The sequence below is a fragment of the Dermochelys coriacea genome, chromosome 3 (assembly GCF_009764565.3).
Source record: "Dermochelys coriacea isolate rDerCor1 chromosome 3, rDerCor1.pri.v4, whole genome shotgun sequence".
Lineage (NCBI taxonomy): Eukaryota > Metazoa > Chordata > Testudines > Dermochelyidae > Dermochelys > Dermochelys coriacea.
Window position 1 is genome coordinate 17,247,809 of NC_050070.1, and position 25,507 is coordinate 17,273,315.

The window sequence follows — 25,507 nt, forward strand, 5'->3', positions numbered from 1 at the left end:
GTTAAACACTCAGAATATACCTGATGTTATGGAGGTACATGATGTGAAAAGGAAGCAACACAAAGGAGGGAATGATCCATAGTTACAGTGATGCTAGGAAGCTGGTGTCTGACACAGTATATAAACAGGCAGACACTCAGGCCAAGCAGTCTTTACACAGAAATAGGTAGAACAGGGAGGCTGATTTAGTGGAAAATTGGTCCAGTGGTTAGTGTGCCAGCCTAAGATTTAAAAGATGTGGGTTCAATTCCCTGCCCTACCACAGACTAACTCCCTGTATGACCTTACCTCAGTTCTCCATAGATATAATATTTATGTAACTGCACAAGGGGATTATGAGGCTAAATTCATTAAAGATTTTAAATTCAACATGGATTCACCAAGGGCAAGTCATGCCCGACTAATCTAATTGCCTTCTATGGTGAGATAACTGGATCTGTGGATTGAGGGGAAAGCAATGGACGTGTTGTTCCTTGACTTTAGCAAAGCTTTTGACATGGTCTCCCACAGTATTCTTGCCAGTAAGTTAAAGTATGGGCTGGATGAATGGACTATAAAGGTGGATAGAAAGCTAGCTAGATTGTTGGGCTCAACAAGTAGTGATCAATGGCTCCATGACTAGTTGGCAGCCGGTATCCAGTGGAGTGCCCCAAGGGTTGGTCCTCGGGCCGGTTTTGTCCAATATCTTCATTAATGATCTGGAGGATGGTATTGATTGCACCCTCAGAAAGTTTGCAGATGACACTAAACTGGGAGGAGAGGTAAATACGCTGGAGGGTCGGGATAGGATACAGAGGGCCCTAGACAAATTAGAGGCTTGGGCCAAAAGAAATCTGATGAGGTTCAACAAGGACAAGTGCAGAGTCCTGCACTTAGGAAGGAAGAATCCCATGTACGGCTACAGACTAGGGACCGAATGGCTAGGCAGCAGTTCTGCAGAAAAGGACCTAGGGGTTACAGTGGACGAGAAGCTGGATACGAGTCAGTGTGCCCTTGTTGCCAAGAAGGCCAATGGCATTTTGGGATGTATAAATAGGGGCACTGCCAGCAGATCGAGGGACGTGATCGTTCCCTTCTATTCAACATTGCTGAGGCCTCATCTGGAGTACTGTGTCCAGTTTTGGGCCCCATACTACAAGAAAGATGTGGAAAAACTGGAAAACGTCCAGTGGAGGGCAACAAAAATGATTAGGGGACTCGAACACATGACTTATGAGGAGAGGCTGAGGGAACTGGGATTGTTTTGTTTGTAGAAGAGAAGAATGAGGGGGGATTTGATAGCTGCTTTCAACTACCTGAAAGGCGGTTCCAAAGAGGATGGATTTAGACTGTTCTCAGTGGTAGCAGATGACAGAACAAGGAGTAATGGTCTCAAGTTGCACTGGGGGAGATTTAGGTTGGATATTAGGAAAAAAATTTTCACTAGGAGGGTGGTGAAACACTGGAATGCGTTACCTAGGGAGGTGGTGTAATCTCCTTCCTTAGAGGTTTTTAAGGTCAGGCTTGACAAAGCCCTGGCTGGGATGATTTAGTTGGGCATTGGTCCTGCTTTGAGCAGGGGGTTGGACTAGATGACCTCCTGAGGTCCCTTCCTGATATTATATGAAAGATTGTAAGGTGCTCAGTCACTACAGTAATAGGCACCATAGAAGTGCTTAAGATAGATACCTGTAGGTGTTCATTTTTAACACGAGTAGCATTTTTATGCCACAGGGAAAGGTGCCATGAAAAGATAAAGTAAAATGGGGAAAGGATTGGCCTGGAACACAGGGGCAAGTGGAAGCACTCAATACCAATAGAATCACTGCCTGGAGACCATGAGCTCCACGGCCTAAACATTCGGGTCCAGATCCCCAGCAGGTGTAAAGATTCCATTGATTTCAGAGGAGCCACACTCAGTTGCACCAGCTGAGGCTCTGGCCAGAGGGGAAGAGGTCAGCCCATACTTAGCTACATCCCTGTAGCCACCCCTGCAAAAGCAGAAAATGAAGGGGGGGAGGAGCAGTTTTTCTACAGGGATTTCTCCCCTTCTCCACTGATGCAGTTCCATCGTATTAGGAGCTTCTTTCAAGGAGAGAAATAATATTTGGCTTCCTTGGCAACAAAGAACAAAGAGACAATGGAAATCCGACACTGGAATTTATTAAGCCGCATAGTATGCTAACCCCTTGTATAGGGACCACAAATAGGCAAAACAGAATGGCCCCCCAAGAAACAGCACTTTAGAAAGCTTTTGGCCAAAGGCTATTTGTGCGGCTTTGACACAAAGCAGTTGTTTTGACGAAGAGGTTACACGAAGGGGATTTCTGTTGCAGAACTGCACTTTGAAGGGTTCTGGGCCTCACAGCTGTGACGGCAACCGCATCACCACAGCAGGTTTCTTTCTTAACCAGTTACCTGCTAAATCACATCACTGGCCAACTCCTTATTCAGGCCAGACCCCCACTGAGGGCAGTAGAAATTATGCCTGTGTACGGACTGCATTATTTGGATGCAAAGCAGCTCAAGCGAACATAGAAGCAGCCAGATCCAAGCAGATAGCCCCTGTGCTGATCACTCCCTACTTCATTTTATGCCATGATGAAATGATGGCAGCATTTGCTGAATTCCCCATTCATAATAATCAGGAACCAAGGACCAAGACTGGGGCCAGCTTGGAGTTCAAGCAAAGCAGTCAGCCCTTCAGACTTCCACACAGATTTCACAGCTCAAATGCTGGCCCAAGTGTGGAGAAGGAGAAAAAATTCCCTACTGCCAAATTTTCAGCCCACACACTTCACCTATTGTGCAGCACTGTGAATCACCGGTATATACAGTGCTGTACCACAGGTGATGTGGGCCAAGGAATTAGCAGGTCTCCTCCTCAACAAGCTTGCAGTCAAAGGCTGAGAGGTACAAAGCTGCCTATGAACTGCAGATGCTCAGTTCCCAATGAAGTTAATGGGCACTGTGTGTCCAAGTCCCCACTAAAGGCACACCAGGTACAACACAAAATCAGATACACTGCAGTCTAATATAAAACTTAATATATCCTGTGCTGCAGGTTGGGAGTATTTCAAGTTGGGAATGAATCTCATGGGTCTCTTTTGGTTTGCGTTTTAAAACAGGGAGAACCAAGTCAGACTGCTCCATTCTCACTCTGATCCCCTTTGTCAATGGGCTGCAAAGAGCAATAGAATAAGTCAATTCATAGGACCGCAGACTGGGAACTTGCAGCTTTAGTTAACTGCATCAAATGGAATGGGGTGGGAGTAGTGTTGCAACTGTCTAATTGCACAAACCTAAACACCATTGCCCTGCCCCTTCCCCAAAGCCATGCCACTGTCCTGCCCCTTCCCACTCACTCCAGCCTCTGTCTCTCCATCTGTCACTTGCTCTCCCCCACCCTCACTCACTTTCACTGGGCTGGGGCAGAGGTCCAAGAAGGGGTGCAGGGCCAAGGGATTTGGAGTGTGGGAAGGGACTCTGTGCTGAGCCTGGGTCAGAGGGTTGGGGTGCAGGATGGGACTCAGAGCTGGGGCAGGAGTTGGGCGGCACTTACCTTGGCCAGCTCCCAAAAGCAACCAGCATATCCCTCTAGCAGCGGCTCCTAGGTGGGGGACCAGAGGATCGCTGTGCGCTACCTCTGTCTGCAGGTTCTGCCCCTGCAGCTCCCATCGGCCAAGAAACTGCAGCCAATGGGCACCGCGGAGTTGGTGCTCAAGGTGGGGGCAGCATGTGGAGATGCCCAGCCCCCCACCTGGGCTACATGCCATCCGTTTCTGGGAGTGGCATGGGGCTAGGGAGCCTGCCTTAGCCCCAATGGACAGCTGGACTTTAGCAGCCTAAAAATCTCTGGGATTGACTTCAGTAGCCTCCAGGAGATAGGGCCTGATTCCAGGAGACTCTCAGCAAAACCGGGAGAGTTGGCAACCCTAGGTGTGGGAGAGACACCCATGGACTAAAACAGGAACTAAGGGGTGCAGTATGATTCCAACCATCAGACTCCCAGAAATGTAGTTAACCCTATCCTGACCACTTTACTACAGGGTCCCACATCTCAGCCAACTAATGCTAGTCACACAACACTCCCTGATTGACAGATTGTGACCCTCAACTCAAGATCTTCACTGTTCCTGCCTTCTAGTACTGATTAAAGAGAACTCGCTGCAATTTCACAATGAAATTTTTCACTGAAATTGTTCACTTTTGAAACCAGTTCTAGTGTTAAGTGGCTGATCTCCACCTAGTCAAAGGAAGTAAAATCCTTAAAACTATGTATCCAAGCCCAAAAGATGTTGCTACAAACTAATGAAAGAGATTGAGAGTTTAAGGCCAGAAGGGATCATTCAGCTCATTTAGTCTGACCTCTGCTCTGGTATGTCATAAGATACTAAATTTCACGCAGTTATCCCTATATTTAGCCCAATATTTTGCTTTTCTCTGCTCAGTTAAAGAGTGCTTGGTATAGTCTCCCTGTGAAGATATTTTTAAACCATCATCAAGTCACCTCGCAGCATGCACTGACAGACCTGGCATTTCTTTTACAATGTTAAAGCTAACATCTGCAAGGTGGAGTGCAGTTTATTATTGCAATAGGTGACATTTCAGTGCCTCTCAGTTTTGCTGTCATCAGAGACGCCTCTCAGCTAAGCAATCTGTCCTACATCAGACTCCACGGAGGTAAGAACAGGCCTTTCTGTGAACCTGACCCCTTGACCAACAGCATCATTTATCTTTATAAAAATGACCAAGGGTTCATTTTATAAATTGCTGCTCAAGACAATGCAAGTTTCACCTTTAGACCCAGCCTGTCATGGATGAAATGCAGCTGCACGAAGCATTGCAACATGATCAAAAAACAACTCAGCATGGTTTGATGGTCTTTATTTGTAAATTCAGTGATAGGCTTACCGAAGCATTAAGGCAGTGACTGCTATAGAAATGTACATACAAGAAAATAACCACATTTCTAAGATTTGTTATGAGTTTCCCATCAACCACTAGTGCCCAAACTTTTAGCAACCCATGGATTTCGTTGGCAACCTGCCATGAGTCTGCTCTCCCAGTTCTGCCACTCTTGCCCTCACCAAGTACCCTCTCTTACCTCCATGAAGAGTTCCTTGCTGGGGGAGTAGAATTAGTCCCTTTCCTTAGGTTAGGTATGATTTCAGCATATGTAGACTTACCCAAGCTAGCTGTAATCTAGCTAGTTTGGGTACCAATAGCAGTGAAGCTGCAGCAGCACAGGCTTTAGTGTGGGCTATGCACACCTGGCCAAGACCTGGATACTTACTCAGGCAGCTGAAGTTAGCTGAGGCTTCACTGCTACTAATAACTGATCTAGATGGGTCAAAGCTAGCTCAAGTATGTCTGCACATCCTGCAAACCCTTCTGATTGCAGCATAGGCATACCCTTAGAAGGCTGTCCAGTTTAAGGCTGAGAAATGCATGCTGGGACAGGGGTGCTGGAACAATTTTATAGTGGAGGTGCTGAGAGCCATTGAACCAAACTGTAAACCCTATGCAGGATGGAAACCACTTCAAACCAGGGGGTAGAGCAGCATTCCCAGCACACCTACTTCCAGCACCTATGTGCTGGGATCTGCAGTCTTCATGGGCAGTGAGAGTAGCTCCATTTTTAATGCACCTGAGGGGCCCGATTCTGTCAGCTTTACGCATACCAAATAGAATCTCTCCCCCTAAGTAGTCCTTCAGTCTAGAGACAGAATGACCAACTGCATGTTGAACAGAAGATAGGTAAGGCAATACAGAACCTATTACTGCAAGGTTCAGCTCTGGTCCAGGTGACTGTAGACCAAGAGTTGTTACTAAGGCTAATCAAAATAACCCTTTCCACCCCCCACAAAAAATTTTGAACAAAAAATTCTCATTTGAAATTTTTCAATTTTTTGTGGATCAATTTCCAAAAACCAAAATCTGAAATTTAATTGAAAATTAGAATGTTTTCTCCTCCTATTTGCCTATTTTTTTAAACACCAAATGCAATAGAATGAATGTATTTTGATTTTAAATAAAGGCACCTGTCCAAAACTCTGGATGCCCCACCATAATTAATCCTACATTATATAGAATTACATTAAATCTCAGCCTCATTAAAATAATCAGTTCCGCAGGAACTTGGCCAGCTAGCCACCAATCCCCCTTCATCTGTCTCCAGAAACCCTATCAAACAGCTGTCTTGCAGCATTCCTGGAGAGTCACTCAATTTGGGTATTCCAAGTAAAGGGAATGAGGTCTAGAGTTTTACTTGTTTTCCTTTTTCCATTTTATATATTTTCAAAAAACTTCTCCAACTTTGGAAATTTACAGAGTAAAACAAGAAAGGGAAAAAAGTGAGGTGAAAATGTCCCTAAGCATCATTCATTCTATTGCTGCTTGCCCACTAGAACCCACAGTATCTCTTCACTAGGAAAAAATGTGTTCTTACCTCATGTTAGCGAACATGAAGTAACGAACATGAGGTAAAAGCCTAGTGAAATTAGGATGGTTTGTAGTTTAAATACTAGTTAGTAGGTTGAGATAAACCCTAGGATCCCTCATAGTTTTTAGCACACCCTACTAATATATGTGAAACCTGCAAACTTCCTTGTCTTCTCTAGGATTTTAACTCATGTTAGTTACCATGTGTAGCTAACATGAGGTAAGAACACACATTTTTTCCTAGTGAAGACACAGTGGATTCTAGTGGGCAAGCAGCAAACAGAATGGGCTAGTTACCACACGTTAGCCAATATGAGGTATAAACAAGGGCAAAGAGTCTAGGAGGAAGTCAAAGCCAGAGAAGGAGGAGCTGACAACCAACCTTGTGACTGACTGGGCTCCTTCTCTTCACCTCCCTCTTCCCCAGCAGCCTTTGTGCAGTCAGTGGCCAGTGTACCTAGGCTCAAAAGAGGCTCCTTTCCAGTTGACCCCAGCTCCTGTCCCTGCTGCTGTTATGTGGCCCACAGTACTTTTCTCCCTCTTTTCCATTCTCTTTCCCTGGGCCCTGCTGCCACAGAGCCCCAGTCTCCACACTCTTTCTGTTGTTGAGCCCCACAGAAGCAGGTTCTGGGAAGCAGCTGCTTTCTCCATTCCCCTCCAGGGAACAGGATCCAGAGGGAGAATCTCCTGAAGAGGAAAGGAAAAACCCCCAAAGCATGTGGGGAAAGATATGGGGTGAGGGGTAAACAGTCCCTTCAAAGGTAAATGGGGACATACTAGCAGGGAGAAATGACTTCCAGAGTGAAACAATGGGTAGGAAAAATTCATAGACCAGATGGTGTGTGACCAGCCATTGGGTTGGGGAGATACACAGATGAGTATGTTAACAGAGAGCAAAAGGGAGATTCCATATGTGCATTTAATTTTTAATCGTGATGTTGAACTTCACTAGCTAAAGAGACGTACTGCAATATTTTACCCCTTGATGGTGCTCATTTCTTCCCTTTTCCTGTTATTGAAGATGTTTGTAAATAAAATGGGTTTTCTCCCTCCCAGCCCAATTACTTCTGCTGCAGAGAAGTCATAATCCTTAGTTCATGACAAGGCAAGTCAGCTGCCAAGAAATCTGGGACATCACAAGTTCAGCTTCACTGCAGGATCAAATAGTTGCAGACAAGTGACTATGAGGTAGAAAGTTTAAGTGAAAATGGCTTTGGTAACTAAGTAATATAGCTGCAAGATTTCTCCTGCATAAAAGTCCTTCTTAAAATGTAATTTATGGCTTCTCTGATTGAATTCTGGTTTTCAGCTCTAGATTTCTGCATTTAAATAGCATTATTAGTAGATGTTTCAAATACGGTCATTGCAGCTAGAGAAATTTAAATAAGATACTAAAAATCTCAATAGCAAAATAACCAAAATAATAAAAAACCACCTAGTTCTTAGTAAATTTCAAAACTTCTACCATACAACCTGCCAATGTAATGAGAAGATAAAATCAAACTAATAGTATCATCAGAATCATCTGGGTATATTTATATTCTTTTAGCTAATGTACTGCACAAAAGCCATTAGGCTATTGATGTCAGTGGAAATGGAAATATGTCTGTCAGAAAATCAAATCTAGATAGTCCCTTGCAGGAAGGATAGCTTTCAACTTTGGGTGGTATATTTATTAACTTTGTCTATCCATCTGCTTACAATATCTACCCCTGCTTCCACAGCCTGGAGCTATCAAGCTGATGTAGCGTTGTATTAAAAAGGAGTTAAAGAAAAAAAAGGAGAAGGAAAAGTGAAACAGGAGAACGCTGGAAAGCAAGGAGATGAAAGACATACAGGAAGGCAGTGGATTAATGGACAAGCATTTATGCTGTGATCAGTTAATGCACAGAGATTAGCATGCAAGGTATGTTTCTTGCAGAAAATTCTGTCAGCCACACAATATGCAAAAAGATGGAGCAGACAAATGTCAAACAAACAATTTGTAACTCTGTCTTCCCTTCACCTTCTCTTATCCTGGGCCTGGAGGTTAGGCTGGGGGAAAAAGGATCAGAGGATAAAAACACTAAGGAATCGGTAGGATGCCAAGCAGAACCGTCCCTTCAAGGGGATAAATCAAGAGCATATATCTTGGGCTTCCCCTCTAGAGAAAGAGGGGAAAATTTTTTGGATATGGTTTCAGAGCAGAGGTTACCTTCCCCACACCAACAAACAGAGCTGTTTCTGGTCTGCATCAAGCAATTGCTACAGTAGAAAACAGCTAGAACTTCTCCTTGTACTATCCATAAAGACACAGGGGTCAAACAGAATTATCTGTTAGAGTTGGGATAAAAAAATAAATGTTTTTTTCATCCAAGGAAAATTTTCAAGATGCAAAAGCTTTCAAGATTGACTTTTGGGGAAATTTTTTTTGTAATCTATACATCTGAAAAAAAGCTTCATCTTGATCATTTCAAACAGTGTTGTTTTAATTTTGACAGTTTTTAACATCTAAATTTACTAAAATTTCAAATGAAAAATCATTTTCAAGCTAGAAGTTTAGGGTTTTAGAATTTAAATGTTGAAATGGAATGTTTTAACAAGTTTGAACATTTTTCCCCCCCAAAAAATTGGTCAAGTCGGGAGATTTGTTGAAACTGATGCTATTTTACAACCAATGTTAGTTTTGACAAATTGGTATTTTTGGTGAAAAATGGTTTGTTGAAAAATTCCAAATGAGTTTAACTCTCTCCCAGTTGAAATTCAGGATTCAGATGGAGTGGAAACATTAGTGGGGTTACAGCATTAGGAGAAGGTTGGGATGAAGGGGAGCTAACAACCAAAGGCATTGCAAATATCTACATTTTGCAGCTGAGTGTTGATGACATCAGGATGCTGTGAAAGATTCTCCCATGTGGAAGGGTAGAGGACTGAGGCTGTTGGAACAGAAATCCCAATCAGACCCCTCTGGGCCCACTGCCTGAAAGGAGCTGGAAGGATCTGATTTACCTTGGATACTCGTGGCTATAGCTTATTCCAGCTTCTTTGGGAAAGCAACCCCCAAGGGTCAGGGATTTCCATAATAAATAATATCAAAAAGCTCATTTATAAAATATTCAGGTTCCAGACAGACTGATTACTTGTGGGAAGAAGTATTCTGACTTCTGTTTATCTCTATCATGCTTACTAATACTTAATACTTTTCATGCATGGATCTTCAAACACTTTACAAAGCTCGAGAAGCAGCATTATCCCCCTTTACAAATGGAGAAATGGGCACAGAAATGAAGCTGCTTATCCAAGATCACACAGGGAGTCTGTGGCAGAAGCAGAAAATGAAACCTGATGCCCAGCCTGGTGTCCTATCAACATTGCATCCTCTTTCCCAAGGTCTCCGGACACCAGCCTTGTGAACTAAAGATGGACTAAAACACCAGGTTTCACAGGGGAGACTGAAGATGAAGGCTTACAGTGCTCTGCAATGACTGCAAACAAAATAACAGAGTCAACTACTAGAGAAATATACCACTTGGCTGGGATTTTCATAACCATTGGTCTAACTCTCCCCTCCCCCCATTAAAGTCAATGATATGGATTCTGCTTATATTGACATTAAATAGGAGCAGAGTGATGTCAACATTGAGCACTTTTGAAAATATCCCCTTTATTACTACTATAATGATATTTCAGTAGGCTAGAGACATACCTTGCTTGTTTCTGAGGTTGTATACAAGTTGAAGGCATATGTGCTACCATATATGGTCAGGCATGGTCCTATACTGTTCTTGTTTTCACCTAGAACAGTGGTTCTCAACCAGGGGTCCAGAGTCCCCTAGGGAGCCGCAAGCAGGTTTCAGGAGGTCCTCCAAGTAGGGCTAGCATTAGACTCACTGGGGCCCAGGGTAGAGAGCTGAAGCCTCACCGGATAGGGCTGAGGCCCAGGGCCCTGCCACCCGGAACTGATGCCTGAGCAACGTAGCTTCGTGAGGGACCCTGTGGCATGGGGCCCCAGACAATTGCCCTGGCTTTTATATACAGAAAATCAATTGTTGTGGCACAGGTGGGCCATGAAGTTTTTATTGCATGTTGGGGTGGGCCTCAGAAAGAAAAAGGTTGAGAAGCCCAGATATAGAAAGTACCAGTAAAAATAAAAAATTTACATTCCTAAAGACAAATTTTGGGCTGAATCAAAGCTCTAGATTCCTGTCTGAAAATTGGGGAGATTTGGCATCTAAACTCAAATCAATATTTTGTAGCTGGCCCCTAGCTTTAGAAAGTGAAACCTAACCCCAAATCTAAATGCCCCTGAAATCTGGGGTGTTCGAAATCTGCTCTGATTCACTCTACTCCAAACTCACTTTTGTGAGGGCTTCCATTTTCAGCCACCAAGCACAGGCCCTACATATGTCAAAATCAAAACTATTGCACTACTTGAAAGATGCACATATGAATTGACTGAGCTATACCATTTACATATGATTTAGGGCCCAACCCTACGAAAGCTTGCTTGAGTAGTCAAATGGGGCTATTTGTGTAAGAGCTACTTGCAAGCCAAGTGTCTGCAGTGTTTGGATTCTCCATATTTTGAGGCAAGAACCAGGTCTTCAATATTTGTATGGTGCCAAGCAAACTGACAGGTCTGAGACAACATTAATCCGTTTGGAAAGTAAAGCTACTTTAGAATCAGCTTGTGCTTCCCCTCAAAATGTCATATGTAATATCCTATAGCTCATTGATCAACAAGTCCTTGCTTGAACTAGTAGCTCATGACCTTCTGACCCACAACGAAATAACCAACCCAACCTTTGTCTTTTGATCTCTAATGTATTTAAACTACTACTGGAATCACTGTGACCCTAACTTTGGCCCAGATTCAGAAAAGCATGTGCTGAAGTCCCATTGACTTTAATGGGAGCTTGTGGCACCTTAGAGACTAATGCTCAAATAAATTTGTTAGTCTTTAAGGTGCCACAAGTACGCCTTTTCTTTTTTGCGAATACAGACTAACACGGCTGCTAGTCCGAAACCTGTTTAACGGGAGCTGTAATCCTTAAGCACATGCTTATATGTTTTCATGAACTGGAAGGCTTTCCTGAATCAGGGCTTTTACCTCTTCCTTTCTCCTCCTCAACCAAAAGTGTTTTAATGAACTAAACTTTCTCTAGTCACAAGACAGAAAGAACATTGTATTAATTACTTGTAGATTAAATCTCTAAATTAAAGGTTGTAATGCTTTGGAAATCTCAGTCCCCTGCATATGGTATAATGTTCATCTCCTCCTTGTTGTAAGCAGCTCATAAGACTTTAATAACCATTTGCAGTTTGCTCCATTGAACAACTGAGAATTAGTTTTAATCTTTAATCCTTATAATTGTATTTCTCTTTGAATCTTACACTGCTTCTAGTAAGAAGGACTGCAGCATGATACATGTGCATGGCCTTGCTGGTAAACAATAGAGGGTTTTGTATAACGGGCTGGCATGTCACTTGGGAATGGGCCAGAACAACAAATTGATACATAACAGGTAAAGCATGTTGTCAGTATTAAATCTCAGACCTATCGTCTTTCTCCAAAAAGCACCTTGAACCAAGCTATGCTGCCCATTAGCCATAAAACTTAAAACATCCTATGGACACAAGACAAAGGGGGAAAATGGTTCTACTTTCCATTGGCCTAGAGGCTGGGGAAGGGCTTTCCCCATCTCAGTTTTATGATCAAGCATAACAGTACACACCAGCAGGACCGCCCCTTCCAGTTTCTAGGATGAGTGAGGCTTAAGGGCTGTGAAGCACATAGGATTATATTCAAAAGCATGGATCACAGCTGCAAACCCGTACTCATACTGTACTTGTAATTCCAGTGGAGTCAATGGGCAGGATTTACTCTTATTGGGATCAATGGCAAGACTCCCACCGACTTTGAACAAGGCTGAGATACCCTGGTAACAGGCACCTCAGAAAAAAGAGAAAGGCTTCAGTGGAGTAAAGTAAAAGGTTTGTATCCATCTCCTATATATACTTCCTATGTCATTTATCTCCTTAGGCCCCAGCTTCTAAGCTGATCCCTGGCACGAAGACTCACCCACACAGTTCAGTTTGCAGGATCTGGCAGTCTTCAGAGCAGGGACTCGCCTGTATGAATTTGTGCAGCTGCAGCACCTAGCAAAACAGAGCTCCAATCCTAACTGGGATCTCTGAGTACTATTGCAATACACAGGATGTGCTTCCTCATGCACTCTTACAATAGCTCACCACAGTGTATTTTTTTCACAGTGTCTTTGCAGCTTCATGTCCCAACACCATTCGGCTTTTCCCAAGCTACAATATACCCCCTTGGCACAGGGGGGCTCACCTCTGTTAGATCCTGGGCTTCTTCGTTCCACCTCCTATCTCTCCTTGTATGCCATTTAACAGTCACCAGCTGACAAACTGAATCCCCGCATTAACTGATTAATCACCAGTTAATCAATTATCTCCCAATTTGGCCGGTGTAGGTGGAGTGGTGAGCCAGCCCTAGGCTAATCCCACTTGGTCATAATCCAAAAAATCAATACATTTGCCATAGTCACAAACCAATTTATGACCCCTGAAATTTAAAATAATCTTCAATAAACATCACAATCCCATTTGAAGACTGATCCTACTGATAAAGGGGAAGGTTTTAAATTAAGGTTTGCACACAAACATTTAATTGCAGGGGCCCTGAATCGAATATCTACACTGCAGTTTTATAGCCCCACAAGCCTAAATCAGCTGACACATGCCAGCTGCTGGTATTTAATTGCTGCATAGACATATCCTCAGTTTCCCATCTTTGCTATAGGGATATGACCACCAACCTCCCTTAGAGAGCACTGTGAGGATTAGCAATTCAATGTTTATAAAGCACTATAAAGATATAAACCACTACAGATTATTAACATTAATACACAGACATCTACAGATGAGATTTTTTCCCCCACCCCAATTTTTTTAAAGAATCTGTGTTGATTTTAAAAGGAGCCAACACTTCAGTTCCTGATTCTCCTGGAGAATTGGTGTGCGCACTAGGGGGAAGGGGAAGATGCTTCTTATAGAAAAGAAATGACTGATGACTAAAAACAACAAATCTGAGGGCATCTTAAGATGATGAAAAGGCCTCTGAAGGATATGTCAGGCCTGTGTCACGGGCTCTGAATCCCACAGAGGAAAGAGATGGATCAGGTTTGGGATAAAAGAGAAAAACAGTAACCCTGTCAAAACAGGCATTCAAGACTTAATCACTCTTTCTCCCTAATCCACTTTCAGTGGAGAAATCTGGGCTAATTGGTCCAAAAGCTCATCGTAAGAAGCAACTAAAAATAGCTGGGAAAAAAGGCTGCTACTTAGTCCACTGGCATAATAAGGGCCACTTCATTGAATGGTAGCTGGACCATGAAATCCCCAAAACTGTCCCATCTTGGTTTCTCCGACAAACTTCAATATAGTTGTTGACACAATTGCAGTCGAGTAGCAAGCACATTGGATACTCCACTAAAGGCATCTCTGGCATTCTGTAACATTCCATTAAAAGGCAGATACAGCAGCGGAACATATAGGAGTAGAGAACAATTCGTTGGGAAGTGCAATAGTAAGATGGATCACGCCAGAGGAATGCTGGGCAATGCCTATGCCACTTGGTGCAGTGTCTTTCACACAAATCACTACCTCAAACCACTTTACAGAGTGAAATATGTAGCAGCAGAGGAAGCAAGGGATTAATAGGTAAAGGCTAGGGAGCAAAGATGTGAGATTTGAAGAGAAGGGGAGTTCAGAGGGTTGTTTTTAAAGCACAAGAATTGCTGGACGCCCCAGGATGCATCAGCAATTTACAGCTTTATTCCTCACTTCAGGCATTGGGATAGGAGGGAATACAAGGCCTAGTTTCCTTCCATCCTCCATATTCAGAGAAAGGGTAATCCATGGCTGGGAATCCTCCACCTGCATGCTTGGGCTTCATAGATCATACGTCCATCCCTGGCAGCCAACAAGGTGGAGAGTGTTAAGGAGGCAGTTTCAGGGAAAAAGGTTCTCACCAATCAGTGGCTAGGTTGCATGAAAGGGTAGAAAGGAGGCCATTGTTGGACAAGTGGAAGAGACTGATACACTGTACCCTCAGTCTCTTGTACAGTGTTTATAATAGGTTGGTGTTGTGCAAGTGTTGTATTATTGTACCACCAAGCAGATGATCCTTGGGGATATATCTGCCACTAAATGCCATACAAATATGATGGAGAAAAATGTCATCCAAGACTCCAGTGGGAAGGGAACATGGGAACCAAGGCAGGTTCTTTGTCCCCTCCTGATGCTGGTATTGATTCCCATCTATATCATTGCTCAAATTTCCGGTCCTCTCAGCATATTAGCAAACCATGATTCACTTATTAAGGTGTATGTGATTTCAGAGATTCACCATGGAGACCACTTGTACTATTTCACATGGGAGTTACAATAGGTAGGTTTACATAGGTTCCCAATAACATTAGAGTACAAGAAATAGCAAGAGTGCACTGGCCTTTTCAGAAGCTTACTCCAGATGAGGGAGCCTTGGTAAATCTTTTAAGAGTGACAGTGGCATAAGATTAGGATTAAGTCAGTTTCTGTTACTGAAACATAAGCTTCTCCATGGGAGAAGGTAACTAATTACTTGGCTCTCTCTCTCTAATCTTTCATTACAAAGATGCAGAACATGCTACAGGAACAGGAGTAAGTCAAGTCAAAGCTCCTATGATACAATGTGGTAATAAACTGGTAGAATACAGTGTAAACAAAACTGAAAAGACCACCACCCTGGGGGCTCTTATCAGTGGCAGCTACTTCAGTTAGTAACTCCTATGCCTGCTCTACACTGGGGGAATTGCCCCAAATCAGCTGTAAGGTGCAGCTGCAAAACAAGGCCCTAAGGGCATCTGTGCAATACTACAGGGCTTGTCTACACTAAACACTGAAGCAGTGCTGCTGTAGCACTTCAGTGAAGATGCTACCTATGCCGATGGGAGAGGTTCTCTTGTCAGCATAGGTATTCCACCTCCCCGGAGCAGTGGTAGCTAGGTCAATGGGAGCATTCTCCCATTGATTTAGTGATGTCTACACTGGGAATTAGATCACTCCAGGGTGTGGATTTTTCACACTCCTGAGTGACATCCTTATACCAAAGCTATTTCCTAGTGTAGACCAGGCCTAAAAGTGTGAGACACTAGTTCTCTTGATGTCTAGACTCCATTAAGGACATTTCACTCTGGAGACTTTATTCTTTCCACTTAACCCTTGAGTGTGCCCTTTACAGACACATCATCACCAGTAATGCTGGGCAGAACTCAGCAGTTTCTCTTAGTATGGTGCCCCATCACCAGCCTATTGGATAACCTCCCACACATTAACGATTTTCCCTGTCAATACCCTTGTGTGATATGCATATTCTACCTAGGGGGAACTGAGATACAAAAGGGGAAGCAACTTGCCCAAAGGTCACATAGGTATCAAACCTAAAATCTCGAGTGTTAGTCCAGAGCCTTACCCACAAGAACATCCACCCATCCCAGTTCAACATAATGCTGCCAAATTCAACCCCCATGTAACAGTAACAGCACTTACGTCTGATTTAGAGCTTTTCATTTGAAGATCTGAAAGTGCCATACCACGGCTGTCGGTACTATTACTTCCATTTTGCAGATGAGTAAATGGAGGCACAGCGACGGGAAGTGACCTGCTCAAGATCACCCAGCAGGCCACTGGCTGAACCAGCAACAAAGTCCAGGTCTCCCAGTTCCCAATCCAGCACTCAGAGAACATTAACTGCAAAGGAGTTACGCCAGTGACAAATCTGCTGCATTTTCCCCTATTTTGAGACCATACCAAGAACTCTGAAAGGTGAGGGTCAATCAAGCTCAGCAGTCATGGATGTTAATACGCCATTTGAATGACATTTTCAGTTTTGCTAACCACAATTGCTTTTAGGTTTTTGTAATGAACAGGGTGAGAGTATCCAGTGCCTGCATCACCTTCCCCCTCTTTAAATAGAGCTGATGATTCCATAACATCACTTCTTACACTGATAAACATGATCTTACAGCCAGGTGTTTTCATCCAAGGTAACTGCTATTCAATGTACCTACTTAATAAGCACCATGTATTGAAGCATCATTGATAGCTGCAGTGAATCAAACGTTGCATTTTTATTATTTCAGATATCCACCCCGATGTGGAAATAAAGTAAACCATGGTCTCCCAAAAATCTATGCCCAAGGTATAAAGTAAGGTCCCCACTTCCTCTCAACTCAGATGCCCATCACTGAGCCAAATGTAACCAAAATGGAACTGTCATCTGGGCAAAGGAACAAGACAGCTAAGTCCAAAGCTGACTGCAAAGAGTTACAAAGGGATCTCACAAAACTGGATGACTGGGCAACAAAGTGGCAAATGAAATTCAATGTTGATAAATGCAAAGTAATGCACATTGGAAAACATAATCCCAACTATAAATATAAAATGGGGTCTAAATTAGCTGTTACCACTCAAGAAAGAGATCTTGGAGTCACTGTGGATAGTTCTCTGAAAACATCCACTCAATGTGCAGCGGCAGTCAAAAAGCAAACAGAATGTTGGGAATCATTAAGAGACAGATAATCAGACAGAAAATATCATATTGCCTCTATATAAATCCATGGTACGCCCACATCTTGAATACTGCGTGCAGATGGGATCACCCCATCTCAAAAAAAGATATATTGGAACAGGTTCAGAAAAGGGCAACAAAAATGATTAGGAGTACGGAACCACTTCCATATGAGGAGAGATTAATAAGACTGGGGCTTTTCAGCTTGGAAAAGAGACAACTAAGGGGGTGTAGCAAGGCGGGACTCACCAGCACAGCGCCTTCCGCTGGTCATCCTGGCAATTAGCTCTCCAGCCTCTGGAGCACCCTCTGCAGGCTGGTGTCCCACTTGCCTCAGGCCCCCATGTCCCTCCCAGACCCTGGTGCCCCTATATCTTGGGTGCTGCCCCCTGGCAGTACACCCTCTCTCTGGGTCTCCCTACCCAGGGAACCCTTTATCCCTACCTCACCTCAGTCTATGGCTACTGCCAGTCACCCTCTAGCCCCTGCTCACTGGGGCAGACTACAGTGTACAAGCCATTCATCACTGGCAAAGGGGGCTTGGACCTGTTGCCTTTGCCTACCCTGGGCTGCACCTCTGTAACTCCAGTACCCTTCCCGGCCTTTAACAAGGCCTGCAGCCTGGGGGGTTTCCAGGCTGGAGTTCCCCCAACTCCTGTAGCCTTCTCCCAGCCCTGCTCCACTCTGGGTATCTTACTCAGCTCCCAAGCAGCCAGGCCCATCTCTCTCCACAGCTAGAGAGAGACTGCCTGAGCTCCTGGCTCACAGCCTTTTATAGGGCCAGCTTTAGCCTGACTGGGGGGTGGCCCCAGATGTGGCTGCCTTCCCCATCAGCCTAGCCTTTGGCTCACCACCCCAGCCCTCTCTCAGGGCTGGCTGTAACCCTTTCAGGCCCAGAATGGGTGACCATGATATGATAGAGGTCTATAAAATCATGACTGGTGTTGGAACAATAAATAAGGACGTATTATTTACTCCTTCTCATAACACAAGAATTAGGGGTCACCAAATAAAATTAATAGGCAGCATGTTTAAAACAAACAAAAGGAAGTATTTCTTCACCCAACACACAGTCAAGCTGTGGAACTCCTTGCCAGAGGATGTTGTGAAGGCCAAAAGTATAACTGAGTTCAAAAAAGAATTAGATACATACAGGGAGGATAGGTCCATCAATGGCTATTAGCCAAGGTGGTCAGGGACGCAACCCCATGCTCAAGGTGTCCCTAAACCTCCAGCTGCCAGAAGTTGGGACTGGATGACAGGGAATAGATCACTCAATAATTGTCCTGATGCATCTGGGCCTGGCCACTGTCAGAAGACAGGATACTGAGCTAGATTGGTTTGGCCCGATATGGCTGTTCTTATGGTATAGGAAGAGTAACTGTGGAGAGATTGTTGTTTATGGACATGGCATCTATTCATTACCTGTCAATCCATACAAATATCCAGCTTAATGTATCTATGAAGGATAGAAACAAAGGGCATTTCCTAGATATTAATGATTTACAAAGGTCCTGTGACTCATGACTAGTTTGCAGGAGGTATCTAATCTCCAGTAAATGCCTTGAGCCATAGTCCTTGGACCCTCGCTATACAGACGCCAAGTACATATTTATGGAAATCTGGCTTCAGCCTCATCTGCTGAGATACAAAGCTTCTCCACGCAGTATAACTGCAACATTATTGTATATTGATACACCTGTCTAACTTCTACTATGCTAGTCGGAGCTGAAGGTTGGGCCACGTATCACAGGAAAGGTCATTAGCCCTAGATTTTTAATAAGTCTCTCTGATTTGATCTGTGCCCTCAGTGTGGCAAGTTAGGCCCCCCATTCCTGCAAAAAATCTCCATGCAAACAGACGTCTAGTTCCAATTACACGGAGCTCCTGGAAGGATCAGGGCCTTTGTAATAATCGTAAAGATGAAATTCTGTCCCCTCCCAAAAAAGTTATTTTTGCAGAATTCTATTAATTTGCAGGAATACACTCACTTTCAAACCATTGCTTATTTACACACAATATATGCATTCCTTTAACGGACGGAAATACAATCATTAAAATCAGAATTAAAAATAAATTTACAAACATCTATGCGTAAGAAGGAGAACTCCTGCCAGAAAAGCTGTGGCTGTACCCAAATAACTTACGGCGTGACCTCGCAGATAATACGCCCAGTGTTTTAGTCCCTGCTTTGCGACCTCAGACAAGTCACTTCCCTTCTCTGTGTCTTTATTTCGGCTCCCGCCCTTTGTCTGTCTTGTTTTAAATTGGAAGCTCTTCAGGTCAGAGAGTGTCTCTCACTGTGTTTTTGTACAGCAGGTAGCAAAATGGGACCCTGATCTCATTTGGGGCCTCTAGACATTAATAACTTATTGCAAGCTGTAGGTGCTTGTCCAAAAGGTAAAATATAAAACACGGGGTATAAAGCTCGATTATATTAAATAACTAGACACCGTTCACAAATGTACAGACTTTGGAGGATACATTAGGTAGAGCAATTACCCAGAGCAGCTCTTGTCAGTGGACAGCCAACTCATTCCTTGGGATGGCTATTGTCAGGTATCAGATTGTCAGGAAGGGCTTGAATACTGAGCAAATTCAATTCCTAAACAGTCTCTAAAGTCCAAAACAGAAGACTTTATGTTTTCAGTAAATTTCCTCTGTGTTTTTACTCCATGCCCCTGTAGCTATCCACTGTTTGCATGCAACATATTTGCTCATGAAAGTTTATTTTAAAACCCAAAGCCTGCTCTGTTCTGCTGTAGGTACAATGGAAAAGAGTCCCATTTATTTGAAATTAACCTCAGAAAAATTAAGTACACTCTTGTAACCTGGTTTATCACCACGCAGTGAAAGCTTCACCCAGAAAGGTCCCTTAACCTCATAAACCACAAACTTTTAACAAGGGAAGAATAAAAAGAATTCTATAATACAATGCTTTGTGAAGGCAGCAACTGGAGTGCATTAGGCCTGCTGGATCACCCTGGCAGAACATAACCACAATCGTGATCCAAAACTTGCCAGCTTCCAGGGCTGTTCACCAAAGAGCCTAATAAACATTGCAAGCCTGGGGGAAAAAATAAAAGATGAATAACCTCACACATACCCGTGCTGCAGGGACAGACTTCAATGGGTGCAAGATCAAATGAAACTGCTCCAACCTCCAAAGCCAACAGTGCTTCTGAAACTGAATCACACCTCAGACAGGACCTGGCACCCGGTGGTCATTTGGGCCCCAATACAGAAAAGCATTTTATGCACTGAAGTCTAAGTAAACGTGAAGTCAATGATTGGAACTACACATATGTTTAAAAAATGAAGCCTAGGCTTCAGTGTTTTGCTGGATGAGGATCTAGGGTTGCCAACTTTCTATTGGCACAAAACTGAACACCCTACCCCCGCCCCTTCCCTGAGGCCAGCCCCTGCCCTGCCCCTTCCCCATGCCCTACCCCCCAGTCACTACATTCCGCCTCCCTCGGTGGCTCGCTCTCCCACACCCTCACGCACTTTCACTGCGCTGGGTTGGGGTGTGGGAGAGGCTGAGGGCTCCGGCTGGAGGTGCGGGCTCTGGGGTGGAGCTGTGGATGAGGGGCTTGGGATGCAGGAGGGGGCTCCAGGCTGAGGGGGTGGGGCCAAGGTATTCAGAATGTGGGTGGGGGCTGTGGGTTGAGACAGGAGAATGGGGTGTGGGAGGGGTGAGGGCTCTGGGCTGGGGGTGCTGGCTCCAGGCTGGGGCCGAGGGATTTGGAGTGCGGGAGGGGGCTCCAGATTGAGGCAGGGGGTTGGGGTGCAGGAGGGAGTGAGGACTCTGGGGTGGGGTCAGGGATGAGGGGTTCACCATGCAAGGCTCCAAGCCTGCAAGCTTCTCCTTGTGGGTGACTTCAAAGGAGCTCCACTACACAGACCAGCTTTCAGGGTCATGTCCTAAATGAGGAGTCACCTATAAGTAGGTAAAAGGTCTGATGGGGCTGGCAAGAAGTGGCACCAGCAACTCTAGAATAGCCCCATCAATATCTACAGAATTTAGGCTTACATTTAAAAAAAAATTGTTTCTATATCTTATGATTGCAAAGAAAGCCTCCTGCACATAAGCCAATGCAAGTCTGCAGGTAGACAAAATGAAACAATAGTCCTAATAGGAGTGTGCACAGCACTATTCATCTCAATTGTGTGTTAACCCTGGGTGACAATCCAAAAGTAAAATTTGAAAGTGAAAGAATTAACAATTATCTGACTGGAAACATCCAGCTGAAAAACCAAATTAAAATTCAAGGATGTTCGCTTCTTGTGTTTGCTGGGAAAAATAAAATGTGTCCCTCATCCTTGACTATCCCTGTAAAACCAGGTCTATAGAACAGTAGATTATTAATCCTGCATCACTATTAGAATATCATCCAATTATGACGGTGATACTGCTAATCAGAGTTCAGCCAACCCTGCAGTATCTGTTGCCTGTGTTACATATTATTCATTTTAGTGGTAGTGCAAGAGTTGCCATGTGGGCCATTGGTATTTTCATTCCCCCACCACACCGGGAGGGTGCTGCCACTTATCTAATACCAACACCACAAGGCTCATGTCACACACTGCCTACACACACATCACAATTCCCCTGCTACCTCGCAGTGCTCCCTTTTACCTTTGTCCTGTTTAACAGCTCCCAGCTGGGTAGGAAGATAGTAAAAATAAAAGAAGGATACAAAGGTGGCTGTTCGGATCAGTGAAGGCAACCGGCTGATCTTGTCAAATGAATTCCTAAACACAATCCCAAGCAGACATATGCCTGAGACTGAGTTATTCCAGTGATCAATAACCATTCCCTATAACACAGGGTTTTTAACACTTGTGGTGATTGAGTTCAAATTAAGCCCTATCAGTTTGGCTGAAGGAGTGTAGCCACAGGCTAGCAAATGGGCAGATCTGTTATTCATTTATACACATATAAACAGACAGGAAATGCACTAACGCTAGCTTAGTGATCTGTCATGTGGCATAAAAGAACTTAATCTTTTACACTAAATTTCAACAGCTTCTCCACACCCTGGCCTCCCTCCGTTTTAATTCCCACCTCTAGGCTCTGTGTTTTGTCTAATAAGTGGGTGAGACTGGCTGTATAGGCTCATAAACCAGAGTCAGCTTTAGCCCAAGCTTGCCTGACTGATCCTTTTTCTTAAAAACAGAGACACACGCGGGCTTTACACCTTATTTACATCAGCACTTCAGAGCAGCTCAGTTAAAATCGTCCCAAACTCAAGCCTCCCTCACAAACAGGATGAAAGATTCGCTCCCGGGAAACAAAATACGAAAGCCAAAAGATGCCGTGTAGACGTCTTCCTGTAAGAAATCTTGTCAGGAATCGAGCTGCTACCGCCAAACTTTTTGTTTTCAACAAAACAGCATTTGCTGCAAGAAAAGTGTTCCATTGAAAAAATGTCAACCGATTCTAAACGAAAGGGAGCAATGCAATGTCCACCAGCACTCACACCCCGCCAGACAGGGCCTCTCCTGTCCCAGAGCACTATCCATGTTACAGGGCTTGTCTACACTTACCGTGTATCGATGCAGCGGTAATCAATTCACCAGGGGTCAATTTAGTGGGTCTAGTGAAGACCTGCTAAATTGACAGCCAATTGCTCTCCCATTGACTCCGGTACTCCACTGGAATGAGAAGCATAAGGTAAGTCGATGGGAGAGTTTCTCCCATCAACCCAGCGCAGTGTAGACACCGCGATAAGTCGACCTAAGCTACATTGGCTGAATAACGTAGCTGGAGTTGCATAATTTAGGTTGACTTCACCCCGTAGTGTAGACCTGCCCACAGTGTGCAGGTAGGGAAGGAAGGGTGTGCTTAACAGGGATGTCCCTGGGGAGGGGGAGGGGAGAGAGCGGGTCAGAAGTGATGAATCCATCACTTCCGGGACTGACCATGCCGGCCAATCGCACCAACGCGCGGGGCCCCCAAAGCGCGGGGCCCGGAGCAATCGCCCTGATTTGCCATACCCAAGGGACAACTCTAGTGCTTAAAGGCACAGAACTGGGTGTAAGTAGATCAGGGCTCAAGTATGTCTCCAGTCTGGTGCTAACTTGGTGTGTAACTAAATTCTGCCCCTTCAGAGATGCCAGACCCTCTTTGCCTAACAACCCGCTCCCTAGACACCAAAAACCCACAAATAATAGGGCTGAGAAGGGGTTGTTTGGTAAAGGCTGGCACCCCGGGGCAGAATTAAGGCTGTGGTAGTTGGGGAAATGGTGAGGTGTATGTCTGGGTACAGAAGCAGGGGGCCAATAGCATTAGGTGACTTAACCTTTCATTTCCTTTTGCAGGTGTGGGTATACCTTAGCTAGTTCACAGTGAAGGTTTGGTGTATTAATATTATGGCTGAGCAAATAATTTTTCAACTGAACTAAAAAATCTGAGGAAAAAAATCAGTTGGTCTCAAACCGCAACTGAATTTTTTCCCAATTTTTTCATGAAATTAAAAACTGAAAAAATTGTTCAGGGTAAACAAAACATTCTAAACATCTATTCAAAATGACACTTCATTTCAAAAGTGCCAAAAAAAAATCTTTTTTAAAGTGTCAAGAAAAAATATTTCAGCGTTTCTTATTTTTTCCAGTTCTTTTTTCAGCTGGAACTATTACCAAATTTGCCCCAAATTAACAAATAATTTTGGTGCCCAAAAATGCATTTTTTGGCAAATGTACTTGACACTGAAAAAATTTCAGCTCCAGTTAATATTATTGATTGAGAAACAGCATGTGATGTAACTAGACTGTTTTGTAAAGCATATGCAACATGGGCAGAGTTAAGGTGCTATGTTTCCCTCTGTAGACCAGTCCACATAGGTAATAAGAGCCTACTACTTTCTACCAGCCAACAAAGTTACTCTATAAGCTCTAGTCATAGAGGCCAGTGTTGAAAGTCCCAGACTGAATCCCCATTGATGACCTGTAGTGAGTGATTTATTACATCGATGAAGTAAGCTGTAGCTCACAAAAGCTTATGCTCAAATAAATTTGTTAGTCTCTAAGGTGCCACAAGTACTCCTTTTCTTTTTGTCTAGACTAGCATCTCTTTAGATCTCCTTAGCTAGCTCAATCCTACACCTTCTAGAAACACTAGTCAAGGCAAGTTGTATTTTGGCATGTACTAAACTGGTCAAAAGGTCTTAATGACATAGATCAAGTCACTAAGACATGGATCTTAAAAGGAGTCTAAAAGACACAGCTGCCCCTATAACACTCTTCCATTCTTGAAAATCCCAGCCTTAACTTCTCCGTGCCTCTGTTTCCCCAAACTTAAAAAGTAAAGGATAACGATGCTTACCTACCTTGAGATAAGTGGATGCAAAAGTACTAGCCGTTATAATTGTTCCTTATCTATTCATAAAGACCACCACTGCCAAACATGAATGGCCTTGTCTATCACTATCAGGCTGTTTAAGTTCCATTGATGACTCAACCCCGGGTGGCTAACCTACTTGTCTGAAATGGGAGGCATTTATTTGTAAGCAGAGGAAAGATCAGAGAGTGCACACTCATTTTCCCATTGCCTGGCTGCATTCAAAACTGAAAGGAAAGGAGAGCTTTCTCCTTGCATACTTGGCATTTTTACTGTCACAACATCAATTTTAACTAGGCTGTCAAATAATGTTTGGATGCAAAACAGATGTCACGTCCTTAATGCATGCCCCTGAAGGAATGCTGTTCTGTTTTCACATGTGCTGTCTCTCAGGACCCTGGGGATATCCAATGTCCCATTCAAACCCTGGCAACAGAAAAAGTTGAAAAGCAGATTCTTGTGGATTTCTCCTCTAATCCATGCCCAAACCTGAAACATATCAATGAGGCTTTTGGTAGCTTTGCCCAGACCGCCTTCCTTTTTAATAACTCCTTCATTTACTACTCACAAAAGCCAGTCTTCTTCCTGCATTACAACCTCTTAAGAAGATTGCCTCTACATCACTGAAAGTCTGATTGTGCTCGGTGGCTGCGTTATTCAGAAGACAAGAAAGTTTGGTTTCAGAGTAGCAGCCATGTTAGTCTGTATTCACAAAAAGAAAAGGAGTACTTGTGGCACCTTAGAGACTAACAAATTTATTAGAGCATAAGCTTTCGTGAGCTACAGCTCACTTCATCGGATGCACATCCGATGAAGTGAGCTGTAGCTCACGAAAGCTTATGCTCTAATAAATTTGTTAGTCTCTAAGGTGCCACAAGTACTCCTTTTCTTTTTTTTAAGAAAGTTTGGATTACACAGCCATTCTTGCTGGCATTCAAACTCCCTCTGCCCCTCCTCACGCAAATCAATCCTTCAGCAGAGAGAGACTCTATAACTGGCACCACCTCCTGAGAAGGGCAGACTGGAACGGCTACAGGCTTCCCACCAGCAGCCAGGGTACATTTGCTATTTCAAGAGGAAAAAATACCTTTGCGAATGAAAGCTGCGATGAGAAGCCAGGATCCTGCCAA

At 43.8% G+C, this 25,507-nt stretch overlaps 1 protein-coding gene across 1 annotated transcript in view; it reads right to left on the minus strand.

The window, feature by feature from the left end:
* Positions 1-24,485, minus strand: part of LOC119853485 (protein eva-1 homolog C-like) — a 260,289-nt gene extending 235,804 nt beyond the window's left edge. Inside the window, exon 1 of the mRNA XM_043510156.1 lies at positions 24,367-24,485. The gene's annotated coding sequence lies outside the window, so the exon portion shown is untranslated. The remainder of the gene's footprint in view (positions 1-24,366) is intronic.
* Positions 24,486-25,507: the final 1,022 nt, after the last annotated feature.